Here is a 20,892-nt window from a genome sequence, read left to right on the forward strand (position 1 = left end):
TTGTATGAAGCGTGGTTTAGATTCAAGAAGAAGTTAAGCATGGTACCTAATCATAGAATCAAAGTATCAAATTTACTGGAAATCTTCTATTGATTATTGAAAATCAGTTCAAAAGCAATGGAAAATATGATTTCGAGAGGTGTATTCATACGTCTTTGATGGGATGCTATGCAGTATATGTTGGATGATATTTCAGTGACTAATAAATATTGGAATACAAGAGATGAAGAATGTGGTGCAGGTATTTATGCTATTAGAGCAGCCAATGATTATGAAGCTATTCAAGATTTTGTAGCACCAGATGTTGCACAGCTTCATACTGATATTGGATTACTTACTAAATAGTTTACATCAATGAGTGCTAAGAAAGTAAATGTAGTTGTGACATAGGGGTTTACTTCTAGGACTTTTGATATTGAATCTGAAGAGGAATTAAAGTATCTTAATCGTAGGTTGGCAGATTTTCCAGCCCAAGTACAAGGGAATCAAGGTCAAAAATATTATAATGATAGATATAGCGACAGAAGTAGAGAAAAATGGTGATTAGCAGCGGAAAGATGACTACGGGGAGAAGGGTGACAAGTATGTTCCACAAAGTAATCGTGATTCAAAATCTAGAATAGAGGTGCTGTTGTCAAAATTAGTTAAGGGGAAAGAAAGTCAAAAGAGGCTGCCTTAAGGATATCAAGGCAAGGCTGTCAGGGCTAAACCAGAAAATAGAATCACATGCTATAACAATCAAGTAGTTTGACCAATAATTTGGTCAAATGTCAGCCATAGTAAATCAAAAAAACTTGGCACTCTCCCGAGTAACACGGTGGCTAATCCAAAAAATAATGGTCACTGCCACGTCATTACCACCTGAAGTGGTAAATCCACTATAGACCTACCTGTACCAGTTAATGATGAGCAAAAGATTGATGATGATCCTATTGATATAGATAGTAGTAGCCAATAAGATGAAAGAGAAAATAAGGCTGATGAGCCTATTTTAAAGCCTATCTTGAGATCTCATCCTCTCTTTTCTCAAAGGCTAAAAAATAAATAAGAAGATGGTAAGTATCAAAAGTTTTTATCAATGCTAAAAGAGCTATCAGCCAACATCTTACTTGTAGAGATGTTAAAGCAAATATCGGGATATGTAAAATTCATGAAAGATCTAATCACCAAGAATAGGATAGTCTGTTATGTGCCAGCCGACAACATTCATCATTGCAGTACAGTAGCTACTAGATCATTGGTAGAAAAAAAGAAAGATCCTGGTGCTTTCACTATACCTTGCACCATTGGATCCTTCAACTTGGCTCGTGCATTATGTAATTTGATGCTAGCATTACCTCGTACCATTTGTAGTGTTTAAATATTGGGGTTGGGATTAGTAATGTCAGACAAGACTGTGAAAAAACCAATTGGTATCTTATATGATGTATTGGTAAAGGTGGCTTCTTTTATATTTTCTGTGAATTTTATGATATTGAACAGCGAAGTGGACTTCCAAGTCCCAATTATTTTGGAAAGAGAATTCTTGGCTATGGGAAGGATGTTGATTGATTTAGACCAAGGACATCTGATACTGAGACTCATTAATAAACAGGTGATATTAAGTGTATGAAAATCCATGATGCAACCTAATGAGTTAAGGGTGATATCCTTAATTGATGTGTATGATGATGAAATGAATTCATTATGTAATGTTGATTCAGTTACTCTTTGGGATGATGGTTCTAATTCTCTGGTTCTTATTGAATAAAATTTGGGTGTTGAAGCTCTTACAGCCGTGATCATGAACTTTGATAGTGATGGCATTGATTAGTACGATAAGATGGTATGTGCACTTTATGGGAGTGGTTCGTATACTTATGCACCAAAGAATCTTGATTTGGATTTAAAGAATAGAACTACTCTACCTTCTCACCCATCCATTAAACAACCATTGGTCTTAGAGTTGAAGGCCCTTCATTCACATTTGCGCTATGTATTTTTTGAGTCCAACAATACTTTGTCGGTAATTATTGCAGCCGATTTGATTGACTTAAAAATGAATGCATTGTTATTAGTATTATAGAGATTCAAGAGGTCCATTGGTTGGTCAATTACAGACATTGTGGGTATTCTACCTGGTTTATGTACTCATAAAATTCAACTTGAGTCAGATTGTATTCCAAGTGTAGAGCATCAGAGCCAACTCAATCCTCTTATGCAAAAGGTGGTGAAGAAAAATATAATTAAGTGGTTGGATGCTCGTGTAGTATATCCCATTGTAGATAGTAAGTGGGTTACTCTGGTACAATGTGTTCCAAAGAAAGGCGGTATTACTGTTATTCCTAATGAGAAGAATGAGCTAGTGCCAATGAGGCCAGTTACAGAATGGAGAGTATGCATGGATTACATAAAGTTAAATACATGAACTCAGAAGGATCATTTTCCCATGCTCTTTATGGATCAGAGTTAGATAAGTTAGCGATTAGAGGATGGTACTGCTTTCTTGATGGGTATTCAGGTTACAACCAAATCACTATTGTTACTAAATACGAAGAGAAGATAACCTTCACTTGTTCTTATGGGACCTTTGTATTCAGACGTATGCCATTTGGGCTATGTAATGCTACAGCCAAATTTCAAAGTTCTATGATGTCAATCTTCTCTAACATGGTAGAAAACACCATCGAAGTGTTTATCAATGATTTTCAGTTGTTGGTGATTTTATTAATGTCTTCCTAGTTCACTTGGAGAATTCTCTTAGATGGTGTGAAGAATGTAACTTTGTACTTAATTGGGAAAAATACCATTTTATGGTCAAAAAAGGTATAGTGCTTGACACAAAATTTCAAAAAGGGGTATTGGGGGAGATAAATCAAAGATTAAAGTGATTGAGAAATTACTTCCACCAATCTCTATAAAGGGTTTTCGTAGCTTTTTGGGTCATGTTGGGTTTTATAGGTGCTTCATTAAGGATTTATCCAAGATTACCAACCCTCTTTGTAAGCTTCTTAAGAAAGAGGTGAAATTCGAGTTTATTGAAACATGCTTGAAGACTTTTAAGTGTCTGAAAGAGAAGTTGATGATTGCTCCTATCATTGTATCTCCAAACTAGTCCTTACCATTTGAGATTATATGTGACATGAGTGGTTTGGCATTAGGGGCTTTACTAGGTCAACGAAAATAAAATATCCTTCATCCCATCTACTATGCTAGCAAGACACTAAATCCTTCTCAAAAGAACTACACTGTGATGGAACAAGAGTTGTTGGCAGTGATTTTTGCCTTTGAGAAGTTTAGGTCTTATTTGATTAGGACAAATATGATTATGGACACTGATCATGCAACATTATGGTACTTAATAATGAAAAAGAATGCAAAACCTAGACTGATTAGGTAGGTACTATTGCTGCAAGAATTTGATTTCGAGGTCAAGGAAAGAAAAGGCACTAGAATCAAGTTACAGATCATTTGTCTAGACTTAAGGATGAAGCTATGCAAAATGTTGAAAATGGGCTAGACATTAATGACAATTTTCTATATGATCAGATATTGGCAGTTTCTCAAGATCCAATTCCATGGTTGGCAAACTATGCAAAACTAGCAAGTGATCTAATTCTAGAAGATCTTTTCTTTCAACAGAGAAAGAAGTTTATGCATGAGGTAAGGAAATTTTTTGGGGATGGGACTTATTTATTTAGAATTTGTACAAATGGGATTATTCGTAGATGTATACCTGAGGTGGAGATGATGAGTATACTTAAGGGTTGTCATTCTTCGCCAGTTGGGGGTCATCTTGGAGGAACTCGCACAACCCATAAAATCTTGCAATGTGGGTATTATTTGCCAACAATCTACAAAGATGCACATGATTTTACTTTTGATTGTTATCAATGTCAATGACAAGGTAACATCTCTAGGCACCATAAACTTCCTACGATTCCTATTTTAGAATTTAAATTATTTAATGTATGGGGTATAGACTTCATGGGCCCTTTTATGAGTTCGTTTGGCATGAAGTACATTCTTGTGGCTATGGATTATGTTTCTAAATGGGTAGAAGCAATTTCTCTTCCAAATAATGAAGCAAAAAGTGTCACTGCATTCTTGAAAAAAAGCATCTTTTCTTAATTTGGCATGCCACACGCTATCATTAGTGATGAAGGGTCACATTTTTGTAATCATTTATTCAAAAGTTTGCTTGAGAAGTATGGAGTGAAACACAAGGCAGTAACACCTTATCATCCGTAGACTAGTGGACAAGTTAAGGTGTCTAATAGAGAAATTAAGTCCATCTTGGCTAAGAAGTGAATGCCGATAGGACTTATTGGTCACAAAAATTAGATGATGCATTATGGGCTTATTGAATAGCGTTCAAGACCCCAATTAGTGCTTTACCTTATAAGCTAGTGTATGGCAAGACTTGTCACTTGCCTGTTGAACTTGAACATAATTAAGAAGCTGAATTTTGAGTGGCAAGATGTGGCCCAGTCAAGGATGAATAGTAGGAATGAGTTGGATGAATTTTGTCTCCGGGCATATGGAAGTCTTGCACTTTACAAGGAAAATATGAAGCTACATCATGATTGTAAATTGAGAAAAGAATCTTCAAAAAAGTGACCAGGTATTGCTCTACAACTTAAGGCTTTGCTTGTTTCTAGATAACTTCAAGTCTAGATGGTGTGGTTCCTTTACTATGCTCAGAATGTTTCCATATGGTGCATTGGAGTTGAAGCGGGGTTGTGAAGCTTCATTCAAGGTGAACGGGTAAATAGTCAAGAACTATATGGGTAACACTAAGGAAATCAGTGTAATTTTTGAAATGGACCTTGGTAAAGGCTAAATAACCAAGGTAATTGTATTGTATCACGACGTTAAATCAAGCACTGCATGGGAGGCATCCCATGAGGCTGGTTAGTGAAATATGAGTACCCAACTTAGCCACGTCATGTCGCGACGTTAAATCAAGAGTTGTGTGGGAGGCAACCCATATTTTGTATTTATTTATTTATAGGATAATGTGTTTGTTCAATGTGTAGTACTAAAGATTGCAGAAAAAATCCCAAAAAGTTTAAGTAAATAGGTCATACAGACTCTTTACGGATCGTATCTAGATGGTACGACTCCTGAGTAGGAGTCATAAGTACCTAGGAGAAAATTCAGAATCAGGTAAAAGTTTCTGGAATGCATATGATTCTCAGAATAAGTCATACCCTGAGGTACGACTCGGCACATTGAGTCGTATCAACTCCAGAACCCAGGTAAAGTTCCAGATCTATATGAGTTAAAAAAATGACATGTAAGCCTAAGTATGAGTCATACACATGACTCGTACCCAAGCTTACCATGTCGGGGTCACGGGTCAACCCGGTCTAACTTGCTTGATTTAAAAAGAAATAAGGCACTCGATATATGTACGAAAGATCCAAAACAACCCCTAAACAAAATACCTCCATATTCGATTAATTTTTGAGCTCCAAAAGCTTGAAAACACTTTGATTTAGTTACCAACTTTCTCGGATTCCTTACTTTTCACAAATTTAAGCACGAATTGGGGAAGAATTTTGAAAAATTAAAGCACCCTAAGCTCTCACTCATTCAAGTAAGTGTTTGAACCTACATTGCTCTATTTTTCAAGTTGAAAATGATAATGTGTTATAGTGTAAACTTATTTCAAGTTAAATTTACTTCGTTGTTGCATTTTGGTACCCTAGACTTAGATTTTGAGTTGAATATAGAAATTGGGAGGGGGGGGGGGGGAACTTGATTTTGGGGTGTTGATGTTGTGTGTTTTTAGACTAGAGTTAGGCGATTTTGCTGCATATAGTAGTGAGTAGTTTGGTAATTTGAATAGGAGTCAACTCTAACGTTAAACTTCTATGTTGCAGTGGATACGACTCTTTTTATGACTCGTACCCACAAGTAAAGGGGTCATAACGAGGCTCATACCCACTGACAACCTAGGAGTCTAACTAAGTGTGGATTCTGGTAAGGGTATGATTTGCCTAAAAAATGAGTCGTATCCATTCCTTACGACTCATACATTACAGCTGTACTAACCTGGGAAAAATTAAATGTTATAAAATATTTTTGATCTACTTACAATTATTGGTAATGAGTCGTACCTTATCGGTATGACTGTTTAGGAGGACTTGTAAGAAAACCAGTGAACAATTGTTTATGCAATGGTTAGCATACGAGTCATACCCAATCCATACGAATGGTACCCACCACTCGTACCTCAAACAGAACTTGTACACTGAACTTTAATTTCTTGTTTTGGCTTTCTTTTCTTTATATACTTACTAAAGAATGTGTACTTTTAGGTACAATGACTCTGAAAAATGCATCTTATTCCAAACAAGTTCCTAAAAAGGGAAATAAAAAGGCACAATCTTCCAGTTCTGAAGCACAAGATAGTAACTCTAGAGGATACACCTCCTCGGGGTTCAAGGAAAATGAACCTAACTATCTCTCCTCCTCACTCACCTCCATCTTCTGATGTAGATAATGCTGAATCTAGTTCTGAAGAAGTAAGTTCTGAGAATGTTGATGTTGTGAAAGAAGTGAATGATGTGCCACAGATCGATGTTCAACACCCTTTATTGGCCATCAAAACTGCTTTAGTTCCCACCGTTAAATAGGTGGGGTCCCCAAAATGTAGAAAAAGTATAATGATGGTCTGAAAAGACTCAAAACTAGGAAGACAAAAAGAAACTTATACCTCGAGCGACGTCTGATTACTACTGGAGTGGCAAAACTGCCATGTTCGAGGAGCAGTTCATAAAATATGGTTTTGAGTGGATAACCTGAGTGCCCGAATGATACAGCCCTACTTTAATACGGGAGTTCTATGTGACATAGAAGGGAGAGCTACAAAGGCTGTATCCACAGGGTCAGCTATAGAATGGTAGAGACCTCATTACCTCCATGATTATTTGAGGTATGAGGGTTTATGTATTAATGTGCACTATTGGGAGATTATTATATCGATCGGATTGTCAACCTCAGGTAAACACTGGGAAATGGACTACTATCTGAAGGAGTTGAGAAAGATTACTCAAAAATATCTGGGTTCAGAGAAAAAAATAGGCTTTTTAGATGGATTACAAAGTTAATAGCTGCGAATGGAGAGAATGCAATATGGGCAGTTGTTGTCCCGAGTGTCACCTCACAGAAAATAAAGATAAATACCCTCAACTTTGAGGGTAAGAAATGTTGAACGCTGGCTAGCCACTGGTTGTGTCCCACTACTGGGGACAATATATTGAGTCCAGTGAGAGCAATGCTGATAGTTGGATAGTCGGATTTATAGTCGGTTATACATTTGACATTGGAGAATTCCTGGCTTAGGAGATAAGAGACTGGGTTGTAGGGGACGAAAAGTCATTCTTGGCTTACTCATGCAAGATTACACAGTTGTTTTAGGCTGCGGGGGTACAGCAGCTTCCGGGTATTGATGAGATGATAGAGGCCATGCACATCTTAGATAGAGCAGTCAAACTAATTCTGTCGAGACTGCCGAGGCTGCAGGGGCGGATGACCCGACTGAAACTGCATATACTTATATCGTAGAGGGTACATTTAGTGCTCCTTCTCTAATTCAGTCTATACCACTGTGCTCGAGAGGTATACCTACTAGTTTATTTCTGATTTTACAGGCTATGTGGAATGAGGTAATGATGAGACTAGGAACTTTGGAGTCCAAGGTCTGACATATGGAGGGAGGTAATTCAGTCAGTCTGATTCTATTGAGACTGCCGAGGCTGCGGGGGCAGATGGCCCAACTGAGACTGCATATACTTTTGCTATAGATGGTATATCTAGTGCCTCTTCTCTAATTGAGTCTATACCACCGCGCTCGAGAGGTATACCTACTAGTTTTTTTCTGATTTTGCAGGCTATGTGGAATGAGATAATGATGAAAATAGTCACTTTGGAGTCTAAGGTCTGACATGTGGAGGGAGGTGTAAATGCTTGGGTTGATACTCAGGTGACGAGTCAGGATAGATGGGTACAACTATGACTGGATGTATTTGAGCTAAGGATGACTCAACAGTTGGGTAGCGTACAAACCCCAAATATTACAGTGGTGAAGGATGAGGTGTCGGAGATTAGATAGATGGTGGAAGAGTTTCATGCTAAACTAGTTATCCCGAAGCCTGAGAACACGACAGTTGTTCCTTATGTTCAGGTAACTAATATTTGGGCTATTACAGATCTGGTAGAGGAGAACAAAGAGGAGATAAGAGAGAGGAAGAGGATAAAGAATGAGTATAAATATGTAGAGAAGAAGGCTAAGGCAGCTAGCCTACAGGATAAGCAGGACCAGGAGACACAGGTCGGTGAGATGGCTGTTGGAGCCGGTGGTTCTAGACTACTAGTTGAGGATATTAAGAGAGGCAGTGTTGTAGACCTACCCAGTGCCACTGTTGTTGATTCAGTCCTCGTAGCTGATGGGATGCATGACAATAATAGTGGGACCTGGTCTGAGGGCCCACGTGCTGATAATTGTTGAGCCAGCGCCATGAGCGCCCAAGTAAAACCTTTCATCCTTACTTTGCTTTTTTAGCACTAGGGATAGTGTAAGAATTTTAGATAGGGATGGGATATATATCTAATTTTGAACATATGGGAGTAGTTAAAAAGTATAAGTAGCTAAAAATCTATTGTGGCTTATAGGTTTGGTGCTGACAAAGAGATGAAATAGAAAATCAACGCCTATGGCAGAAGACTATTTTTATTGAATTTTAAGTGATTTTAAAATTAATTTGTAATGAATTTTGGTTTTTGAAATTGATTTATGACTTTGGAAGCATAAATGATTGCGGATTTGAAATGATCATGCTGAAAGTATTTTGTGTTAAATTATTGAGACCCCTCCTAAATTTTTGTTAACTGTGTGATATGTGTATGTGTGAGACTGTTGAGAATTTGTTAATGGCATTAGGATTAGGATAGAACAATTAGGGGAAAACAGTTGCATAACTGATAAGTAGTACTTAAAAATGTAACCCTGTGCGAGTGTGTGTGAGGTATTAATGAGTTTCTGATGTAAAGGAATCTAGAACTATCCCAATTGTTTTTACCTAGGTCGAGGATAGTCAAGTGGGAGATGATCATATGCCCTTCTTGTTGTAAGTCCACCTGAGCCTAAATTCCCAACCAAATAAGTATGAATCCCTTTGATCCAAATGTTTGAGACAAATTGACCCCTTTCTTTAATTATACCAATTTCACCTTCCGATTTCCCTTACAATAAACCTGTTTTGGCCCTAGTCCTCCTCTTTGGACACTGTGTACCTCAACGCAAGCAAATTTTCTAAGTTGAGGATGGCTATTATAGAGGTGCATAGGAAAAAATAGGTATGAAGAAAGTCGTATAGAAGAAAAGTTTGAAAAACTTGGATAGGTGCGATAAAAATAAAAGTAGAAGAAAATTACAATCATAAAGAAAAATAAAAAAAAGAAATGAAGAAAAATAAAGTGAGAAAACTGTACCTGGCCCAATCTGAATGTGTCAAAATAAAAAAAGAAACATAAGAGTGGAATAAAATTAAAGAATAAGTTGAAGGATAAGTGGACCCTGAAGAAAGCGTAGTGTCAAGGAGGTGTAACCACTAAATAAATCCCAAAAGGATATCATACCAGCTCTAAGCCTACGTTATAAGTCAAATAAAGTCCTGTAATGATCCTACCTCAATTTTCTAAAAACTTAGGAATAGAGAATAAGGGCAAGCCTATGGTATTCTGTATAAACAGGTGATACTTCTCTTGAGAGAGAGAGAGTCATTTGTTATATCCCTGAATAAAGTGATTGATCCATACTGGGAGTAAAATTGATCTCTTTGACAGTGAGCGCATACGTGTTATGTTGCTAGGTTGCTAGATTTTTTTTTGAATGTAATTTGTGTCTATGCCCTGTTGTGTTTTACTAATATAATGCCATCATCGAATTCCCTCGTGTTTCTCCATGTGCTAAATTGTTAAACACAATTTGAGTCTTGAAAATTTAAAACTAGAAGGGGAGTAACTTGGTTGAAAATTAAGTTCAAAATCACTAGCATGGGTAGCTTAGGATCTTCCTGTTTAGGCATCATTTTTGGGTTCTGAGATAGTTTTTGGTTTTATTTGCCCGAGGACACGCAAAATTCTAAGTTTAGGGTGTTGATGTGTCATGGAAACAAGACACTTCAATGCTTGAAACCATGAATTTATGCATCTACTTAGGTTTGTTTTTAGTGGATATGATGCACTTTTGTGTTTATAGCATGTAAAATAGGTCTACAAAAGTGTTGGGATACAAATGAAAGAAAAAGACCTCAAAAGACCAAGTTGCAGCAAGGTACGAGTTTTCTCATGAGTCATCAACGCATCATACGAATAGAAGATTAACTCATATAAACAATAGAAACCATGAAGCAGAAGAAAAATAAAGTGTTGAGAAGATACGACTCGAGTATCCGAGTCGTAAACAAGGATACGAGCTATATAAAGAAATCGTAAGCATAATAGAATCTAAAGATACCATCCAAAGTTAAAGTCTCAGAAGTATACGAGTCAGATGTTTGGGTATGAATTGTATAGGTAAACCATAAGCAGACTAGTGATCAAATCTTAGAAAGACAGGAGTCCCAGGTGGATACGAGTGAAGGCTACGAGTCGTATGATCAAGGTATGACTCGTGATCATAAGTCATTTGAAGAACAGAAAGTTGAAGCCTTGGAAGAGCAGATACTGGAATGGATACGAGAGGCATGGTATGACTCGTATGATAAACATACGAGTAGATAAGCGAGTATTACCATGTGCCAACATAACTTTACCTTTCCCATTTTTATTAGAATTTTTGAGTAGCTTTTGAGATTCTATAAATACCCTAGGTTTTATATGTTATTAGGTTGCATTCTTTGACATTCTTTAACATCTTTTTACGTTCCAATATACTCTATTACATACTTTCACTTTGTTCTTGAGATTTTGGGTTTTTATTCAATAGTAAATTCCAGATTTTATTCATCTCATTATTGTACAATTAATTACATACTTTCTTTATTAATTATCAAGGATTGTTGCATGAACATAAACGGCTAATCTCCCTAACTAGGGTTGAGGTAACCCTAGTAGATTAGCTATGTAAATAAAGTGGTAGATTCATCTATTCTAGGGTTTATGCATGTATCTTACTCTTTTTGCAATAATTGACCTCAGAGCTACTGCAGAACTCCGGGATAGACTGTATTTGCATACATCGTCACAAGGGAGTTTGTGATTGGGAAAAGAGGATAATACAATAATTTGAGATTCACTTCCATCTTACCATTCCATAGTCTCATCTAATCACTTGAGACTTAAAAGGTGAAAGTGAACTGAAGTCATCAAGGATCAATAAGGTGAATCCCTGAGACTCACAAGGTAGAGGGTGAGATTTATCATTGGTTCACAAGACGGTTGATAATACATATCTTGTTTTCTTTACATGCATAGCAATAGAATAGGTGGATTGAACACGAGAAATTTACGGAGTTGAGAATCCATGGGAACATAGTCCTAGTGTTTGAATTCTATTGTTTACAACTCAAAAGCATTCAAGATTTGGTTAATAGTTATTAATAATTCCAAATCCCCTCATTTACTTTTCCTCACTGTTCGTGAATTATATCAAGTTAAGCAAATATTCAGCATCTTCCCTGTGGGTTCGAACCCAACCTGGTTGAATTACTATATTTGGCATCGACCATAACATACTTCTTTTGGAGGTTAGTTTTGGGTGACATCAAGTGTGAACAGTTGTACGATAACCTAACAATGCAAAAGACAACTTCTCATGCCATTGTCTAGACCCTTGTACCATTTTCCACGGTATCTTCTTGACATTCTTATTGGCAACTTCTACGGTGCCATTTACCTTTGGACGATATAGAGTAGAATTTTGATATGGAATCTTAAACAGTTGGCACACCTCTTGCATTAAATAGCTATTGAGATTGGTAGCATTATTCGTACTAATCACCTTTACAATACCAAATCTACAAATGATGTTAGCATGGACAAAATCTACTACCGCTTTTTTTATTGACTTGAAGGTAGCCATTTCTACCCACTTTGTAAGATAATCAATGGCCACCAAAATGAATCTAAGCCCATTTGACTTTTTTCGATTTAATCGGTCTAATCGTATCCATTTCCTAAGCTACAAAAGGACATGGAGTTGATATTGTGTGTAACTCAGCAGTAGAAGAATGTATCCTATCGCCGTGTACATGACATTGATGACATTTTCAAACAAAAAAAATAGAATCCCTTTCCATTATAAGCCAATAATAACCCGCACAAACTATCTTCTTTGACAAAACATAACTATTCATATGCAATCCACATACTCTAGAATGTATTTCCACCATAATTGTCGAAGCTTATTTAGCATCTACACACCTCAAGAGTCCTAAATAAGGAGTTTTCTTGTACAAAATTGCTCCACTTATAAAAATCCACTAGCCAAATGCTTAAGAGTCCTCTTTTGATCGCTGGTGGCATGTGTTGGATATTCTCCCGACTGAACATATCACTTGATGTCAATTAACCAAGGCTCACCATCGAGTTTCTCTTCAATTCTATTACAATAAGCATATTGATCAAGATTCAGTATATGAGCTAGATTGATGTAAGCCTTATCAAAATATTGGAGCATCGAAGACAAAGTGGCTAAAGCATCAACAATCTCATTGTGAATTCTTGGAATATGCCTAAATTTTACTGAGATGAACCGCCAACATAGGTCTTGCAAGAATTGTTGATACGGTATGATTTATTAAGTCACACGTCTCCCAGTTGCCTTAAATTTTATGGGCGAGAAAGTATAAATCCCCCAATACTAATAATTTCTAAACTTCTATGTCAACAACTAATCTCAACCCTAAAGTTCAAGCTTCATATTCTGCCATGTTATTGATATAATAAAATCAAAGTTGTACCATTATCAAAAAATTTTACCCTAGTTTAGAGATAAGAATTGTACCAACCCTGACTTTTTTCATGTTCACGGCTCCATTGAAGACCAACTTTCAACCCAAATCAACATCTGTAGTGACTTATCAATACATATCACTTTTTCATCAGGAAAATTTGTCTTCAGAGGTTCATACTCTTCATCAATGAAATTCTTAGCAAGGTGGTCAGCTAAATCTTGGGCTTTCATGGCATTTCGAGTCACATATACAATGTCAAACTTGGTAATCAATATTTTCCACTTTGAAAGTCGACATGGGTTTTGAAAGAAATACTTCAAATGATCCTTGCGGGAGATGAGGTAAGTAGTGTAGGATAAAAATATAATGTTTTAACACCTGTGCTACCCAAGTTAGGGCACAACACGTCCCTTTAAGAAAAGTGTACATGGCTTCATATGTTGTGAACTTCTTTCTAAGATAATAGATAGCTTTGCTCATTTTTTCTTGTGACATTATGTTGACCCAATACACAACTGAAGGAACTGTCCATAATCCACAAATACTAATTCAAAGTCCAACCAAGCTCAGGTGGCACCAACACAGGTGGATTTGATAGATAGCTTTTAATTTTGTCGAACGCCTCTTGACATTCCTCGGTCTATTCAACCTCAACATTCTTCTTCAGCAACTTAAAAATGGGTTCACAAGTAGTTGTGTGTTGATCAATGAACCTATTGATATAGTTCAATCAACCAAGAAAACTCATCACCTCTATTCTATTCTTAGGTGGCGGCAAATCCTAAATAGCTTTGATCTTTGAAGGATCCAATTCAATACCTTAATGAGTAACTATAAACCCCAATAGCTTTCAAACGGGACTCCAAATTCATATTTTGCTGGATTGAGTTTGAGATTATACATGTAACGCCTCTCGAAGAAATTTCTTAGATCTTTAACACGGTCATCCTAATTCTTTGACTTAATAATCCATTATCTACATAGACTTCAATTTCTTTATACATCATATCATGAAATATAGTGGTCATTGCTCTCATGTATGTTGCTCCAAAATTCTTCAAATAGAACGGCATCACTTATTAATAATAAGTCCCCCAAGGTGTGATAAAATATGTATTTTTTGCACCATCATCTTCCATAATGATTTAGAGGTACCTAGAATAATAATCAACAAAAGAGTTAACCTATGTTTAGCATAATTATCTAACAGATTATGGATATTGGGTAGTGAAAAATCATGCTTCGGCTTGCTTTGTTCAAATCACGAGAACCAACACATATCTAAATCTTTCCATCTTTCTTTAGGACAGGGATGATATTGGACAACCAAGTAAGGTAACGAGCTACTTGGGTGACCTTGGCTTTAATTTGCTTCATGATTTCCTCTTTAATTTTCATGCTTATAGTGATTTTGAATTTCTCAACTTTTATTTGATAGGTAGGAATGCAAGGTCAGTCAGCAATTTACGGGCCAATAACTCAATGCTTAAACCAGGTATATCATCATCAGGCCATGAAGAAACTTCTTTATAGTCAAATAATGCTTAGATTATTCTTTATTTTATTTGTGGCGAAGCATGTACACTTATTTATCTTCCCTAACATCTCCTTTATCTACAAGATTAATTGGCTCAGTTTTATTCAAATTAGGATTTTACTTGTCTTCAAACTATTTCAAATCCTTGCTTATTTCTTCCTATGACTATTCTTTATTGTATTCAACCTCTTTCTTCATTATGTACTGATTAGATTAGATTTTAAGATTGGGCTAAAAATTCCGCATACATTTCATATCATTAGAATTAGCATAAAAAGAACTATATAAAGAAAATACAAATAAAATGTATTAGACACAAAAACAAAATGGACATTGCATTTCATTTAAAGGAAAAATGAGAGGGTTTTGATATAAACAAAAATGTAAATATGAACAAGATAAAACTCTAATTACAACCCTCAAATAACTTGGATAAAAAGAGAGAAAAACAAAACAAACTACCAAAACTCTTTCCTGATGGAGAGAGGAGTGACTTCCCAATTGTTGAGCTGGACCTCAGGACCTATGAACTGCACCTCTGCCTTATAGGTACCTTTTCCTAATTTAACATATCAGCTTTAATGAATAGGTTCTGTAAATCACCAACTAACTCAGAGATGGGCTTGATGACACCGTTTTTGACAAAAAACTTATTAAGTAGTGGCACTAGGCGGGGAAGTAACCAAGTTTCTTTCTTTTGCTTCTTGCATTTTTCTAATCTTTAGCTGTAGGTTTGAATCCTATACCAAAAGTACCAAGGCTCTCACATGGGCTCATTGGATGAACTATACCATTCAAAGATATGCCTAAATCTTTTCCTAGCTTAAAACCATATTTCAACATTTCACTGACAACCATGACTGAAGTAGGAGATAACTATAGCCCAGGCATAACATGTTCTTCAAATATATTATCAACAAACACCATATCAAATATTGATACACCAATTCTCCTATGCATTATTTTCTCCAATAAAGGGAATGATAGAGTCTTTATAGATGGACAAATCCCCTTCACCGTGAACAATTACTTCTTGCTTATCGTGTTCAAACTTGATCATTTGATGCAATGTATATGTGACTGCCTCAGCCCTATAAACCTATGGTCTTCCCAATAAAAAATTGTAGGAGGAGTCGATATTTAGTACTTAAAATTATATGGAAAATTCAATATGACCTATAGTCAGCATTAGCTCTATTTCACCAATTAAATCCATTTTTGCTCCATTAAAAGCCCTAACAAATATATTATTAGAATGGATTCATTCGATACTAATGTGCAAATTTTACAAGATAGACTAAGGACAAATATTAGCACCAGAACACCCACCAATAATGATATGAGTGACATAATAACATTCACACTTCACAATAATGTAATGGCCCCGATTACGCCCCGTCCTTTCTATGGGAAATTCATCATCAAATAAGTTAATCTTATTTATCTCAAAGATCTTCCCAATAATTTTCTCCAATTGATTCAATGTAATTTATCTACGGACATAATATTCATTCAACATCTCCATTATAGCATTATGATGCTCATCAGAATGCAACATCAATGAGGGAAGAGATATTTGAGTTAGAGTCTTCCTTAATTGATCTATAATTGAGTATCTGGCAATTCCATATTTGTAAGAACTATTTAACTTCTTCTTCGATGTTAGGATATTTGAGAGACAATTTTTCATTCACTATTGGTTTAGTTTTCCTCAATCCATATGGAACAAAACACCTTACTGAATGAGTCAAACCCCTTACGTCATTTATTTTATCCACAATTTCATTCCCTTAATACGTCATCACAGTCTATTTGCAATTTCAAGGGACCTTTTTAAAGTCAAACAGTGAGAGTTATGTCACTGGCTTAATAATAATAAGCATCGCAAGTACCCTCTTTCACAGTCAAAATAGGATTATTTGGGTCTCCCATTACCATTTACTTTGACCCAGACCAACAATTTCTCCAACTTTTGTTATAGTCAACACAGATTTCTACTTATTTGCTTGAATTTTCTCTTCTACCATCTTTTTTTTGCTCAATGACATTGGCTTCATCAAATCCGTAACATTTACTGATTTCTCCTCATTAGTTGGGATCCTAATGATAGGCTTGTAAGATACCATTGACCCATTACCATCATATATCAACTCTAATATATTTATTTTAGTATGGATCGACAATGATTTTGATTGATGTTTGGAACCTCCGAGGCTTGCACCACAATCTGATTCGTGTCGATTAGATCTTGGATTACTTTCTTCACATACCAATATTTCTCTATATCATGCCCAGTGCATCAGAATAATATGCACATCTCATGGAATAGTCAAGATTCCTTAGAGGTTGATTTGAGAGATTTTCTTCAATTGGGCTCAAGACATTCAATACTCTCAAACTCTGAATCAAATTAGTGTATGATTCCCCGATTGGTATGAAATTATTCTTAACTATATTTTTTTTTTATATTCGATCCTGGGTCAAAAACTAAATTTGGAAGGGTTTTGGTAAGTTTATGAGTTGAGGATGATTTTAAGAAGTTGGTGCACGCCATTATAGGTAAGAAGGGAATTAAACTTATGGATGTGTGTTATATACGAGATATAGAGGTAGGGGAATTGAGTATAATGGATTTTATGGGGGTCAGTAATATTGGGGTGATTACATGAAGCTTGGCTATAAACTTGGGTTTAAGACTGAGGGTAATGGCCAGGTGGCCTTTTTGGATATGCACATGGACTAGCTACGACGCTAGCTATATCTTCCTTACTCTTCTTTCATCCAAAGGTCCCTGAACCATTTTAAATTGATTGGGTGGTATCCTTTAATGCAGCAAAGCTCACAATTCGCCCGGTCTTAATACCATCTTATATCATTTCTTCTATCTTGATGACTTTAGTAAATAGTTTACCCATTATAAAAAGTAAGGGTTAAAAACAAGTTTATCTTGTGCCTGAAGGAAGACCTCTACCAATTTACTCTCTTTCATTGAAGGTTTCACCCAATCATTCTATTCATGCCTCCTTATCGTATATTTCCTAAAACTTTTAGTACTCTTCTTCTTTATATTAGTTAGGGATTTCTCATCAGGAATCAACTCCATATCATATTAAAATTATGGAATGCATTCATTATACAGATCATCCCAACTATTTCACTTATCAATGTCTTTATCAATAAGCTATTCAGAAGCTAGACTTGAAAGACTCTCATCTAAATAAGGCATGAGTATATTTCTTCCCTCCAGCACCCTTATTTGGTTACAATAACACCTCAAATGTGCCACCAGATTATCGTGCCAATCGTATTTCTCAAGCTTCAAAATCTTTAAACCAAGGGGGAGATTAACACCAAGAAATATGCACAGATCTTTATACAAAATGCTTTTATAACCCCTGAGTCCTTGCAAGTTTTTTATGGCATGTTCTAAACTCTTCAATTTTATTTCCACGCCTTCTTATACTTTTGTCATGAAAGGTTTATCTGTATTAAAGGGAAATTAAGGTGGTTGATTGTAACAATATGGATCATTTAACTTAAAGGTAGGCTCCTGAAAATAAAGCTGATTATCAGGAATCTTAAACATTAGTTCACTAGAAGATTAAAAGAGCACGTCCATTGGACAAATGACAAAATAGGAAATTCAACAGGTAGTGGAGCCATGAACTTAGGTGTAGTAGGTGGCGCTAGATGAGCGGTAGGCCTCTGTTGAGGAACTACAAATGGCTCATTAGAAGTGCTAGGATATTACTAATGTGGGGTAAATCCTGGTGTACATTGTGGTGCATCAGTAGAAGCAGAAAATTATGCCTGTGAAAATGGTGGGTAACTGGAAGTATTTGTGAGATCATCGGTAGGGAATTAAAGAGGACGCATTCCACTAACCCATGTTTGGTACATTTCCATTAACTATTGTCTGAGTCTCAATATCTCCTTATTGGGTTCTAAACCCCATTCCCTGGGACTCTGGTTTGGGTCAATGAGCAAAGTTTCTGCATCTTTGTTATCTATAACAACCTTTGCTTTAGACCTGTTGAAATAAGGATGACTAGACAGAGTGCCACAAACCAATCACTTTTATATGAAAGAACATTCTAATCAAAGGCAAACCCCATTAGTATTAGGTCATACCACAGACATGGTAATCATATTGTATGAAATGCACCTAGTTTCATTTATGTTTTTAAATGGATTTGAGGGTAATACAGTTATTTTTAACATCATCCCAACTTGTTTTTATACTTACTACTTCTTACATTCCACTTGCACTTTGTTTTTATCTACTTTTCACTCTTTTTCCTTTTTATTTTCGCCTATGTCTTTTTTCTTTTTTTTTCCTTTTCATTGTTATTTATGGATTTTGCTTTCTTCAAAAGAGAAACAGAGAAGAAAAATAAAATCAAAGGCAAAATGGTTTGATCAAACCCAAAAGGGGGTTACGTACATATCACATTGTACTTGAATCAGATCTTTCATAGTTTAAAAAGAGTGTAAAATAACATAAGCTTTTTTTGTTTTGAAAGACATGCAATAGGTAAAATCTTTTATTTTGGAGAGTTTTTTTAATTGTGAAAACAAAAGCCAAAGAGAACCCTTACAAACTATGAAACTCTTTTTTTCTTCTTTTTTCTCTTTTTTTCCTTGTTTTTTCTGACTCTAACTTTGCCTAAACACTCTCTTTCCCTTCATTTTAGAACATGCTCCCCTAAATCAGTCCGTTACATGACCCTTTTACCCTCAAAGATACAACAAGTAACACATAGGGATGCTTAGGGGTAAGTTACTTAAAAAGGACCAAAAATGTCCCACTAGGTCTTAACATTATGCAAATATAAATGAGCTAAAGGCTGACCTAGGCTGGGTTCAACTAACAAGGCTGTTTGGGGAAGCATATGATTAATGGTGGTTGCGACTGCTTTTCATCCACTCCATACACCCGTCGACTCCCCCTCCTAAAATAAAGGTGACTTAATGAAGGTTTGTGTGCACACGTGTACTACAATACTTATTTTGAAAGAAATGACTCGAGTTAATACATATGATGACAGATATAATACGATAACACATAGGGAAAAAACTGTAAACACATAGCACATAGGTATCCAATAATGCTAAAGGAAAACATAAACGCTAACACAAACAAACGTCTATACACCTAAAGTGTAAAACAAAACCGATACAACTAAAATTAACTCAAATTTTAAAAATCTCTAGCAGAGTAGTCGGAGCTTTCACATCTTTTTTTATCGAAAGATATTCATTTTAATGTTTGAAAGAGTTTTAATTTTTAAAGTGACTTAAGAAAGAAAATGTTTAAAAAAAGGATTTTGTAATTAAAACTACAAAGTCACCACTTGGTATAAATCTGGTGTGCCAAGTCACCTTCAAAATTCTTTTTCAAAAATGGTTTGACTCTTAAAACTAATCCACAAATAGGAATTCTAATTAAGGAATTCTATTGACTGGGGGGAAGGTGTTACGAACTCCTTGGTCCCGTGGTCCGACCACGGTTTCTCCGTAGAGTTACATCGACTAATATGACCCTAAGAGATGATAAACTCACAAAAAGAGCACAAACAAAAACAAACAAGAAAACAAAACAACCAAAGTTCTAAAAAATAATGTCCAGCCTAAGTAATACAGTCCCCAAAATGAAAAATTATTGAAATGAAAACCTAAAATCATTTAAACTACCCAAAACTATGCTCGACCCGATGCCTTGGGCCTTGATCACGAATATCCTCCGGATGCATCATACTTTGGGACATTTCTCAATGAATGAGTACAATTTATCATGAGGCATCCCTCGGTAAAATGAATACATTTTAGTGAATGCATTAAACTAAAATAAGTAAATCAAAATAATCATTCAACGATCCACAAATCCTAAAATTTCTTACCCAACCTACCATTTGTGTACCAATTTTGGCCTAAACATGATACTACTAAACAAAATCGATCTATCACTAGTAAATAACAACTTGAAATGGACTAATTGAAGTTACACACTAGTGGATTTTCAATTCCCTTCCTAAATAATTGATTTTAATTCTCTAATGAGATATTTTTTTATCACACAATCTATAATCAAGGAAACCAAACAACGGATTAAAACAAACAACTATTCACCACCAACAAGGATCAACTAAGTCACAATATTCAATCTAATACACCAAATATCATAAACAAATAAATATAAAAGGGTAAATATTGAATTTGACCTTCATGTAAAGCTTTAGAATTCAAGTATTATTCTCGTGAAAGACAAAATCCGCACCTGGAAACCTCGCCTTAACCTCGACATGAATCCTAAATGAAATTTTAACCTCAAATCGAACCTCAACTATGAATGATCCCAGCTCCTATATATTAATCTTAAGTTGATTTATGCTCCTAAGTATGGTTATC

The sequence above is a fragment of the Capsicum annuum genome, chromosome 3 (assembly GCF_002878395.1).
Source record: "Capsicum annuum cultivar UCD-10X-F1 chromosome 3, UCD10Xv1.1, whole genome shotgun sequence".
NCBI lineage: Eukaryota > Viridiplantae > Streptophyta > Magnoliopsida > Solanales > Solanaceae > Capsicum > Capsicum annuum.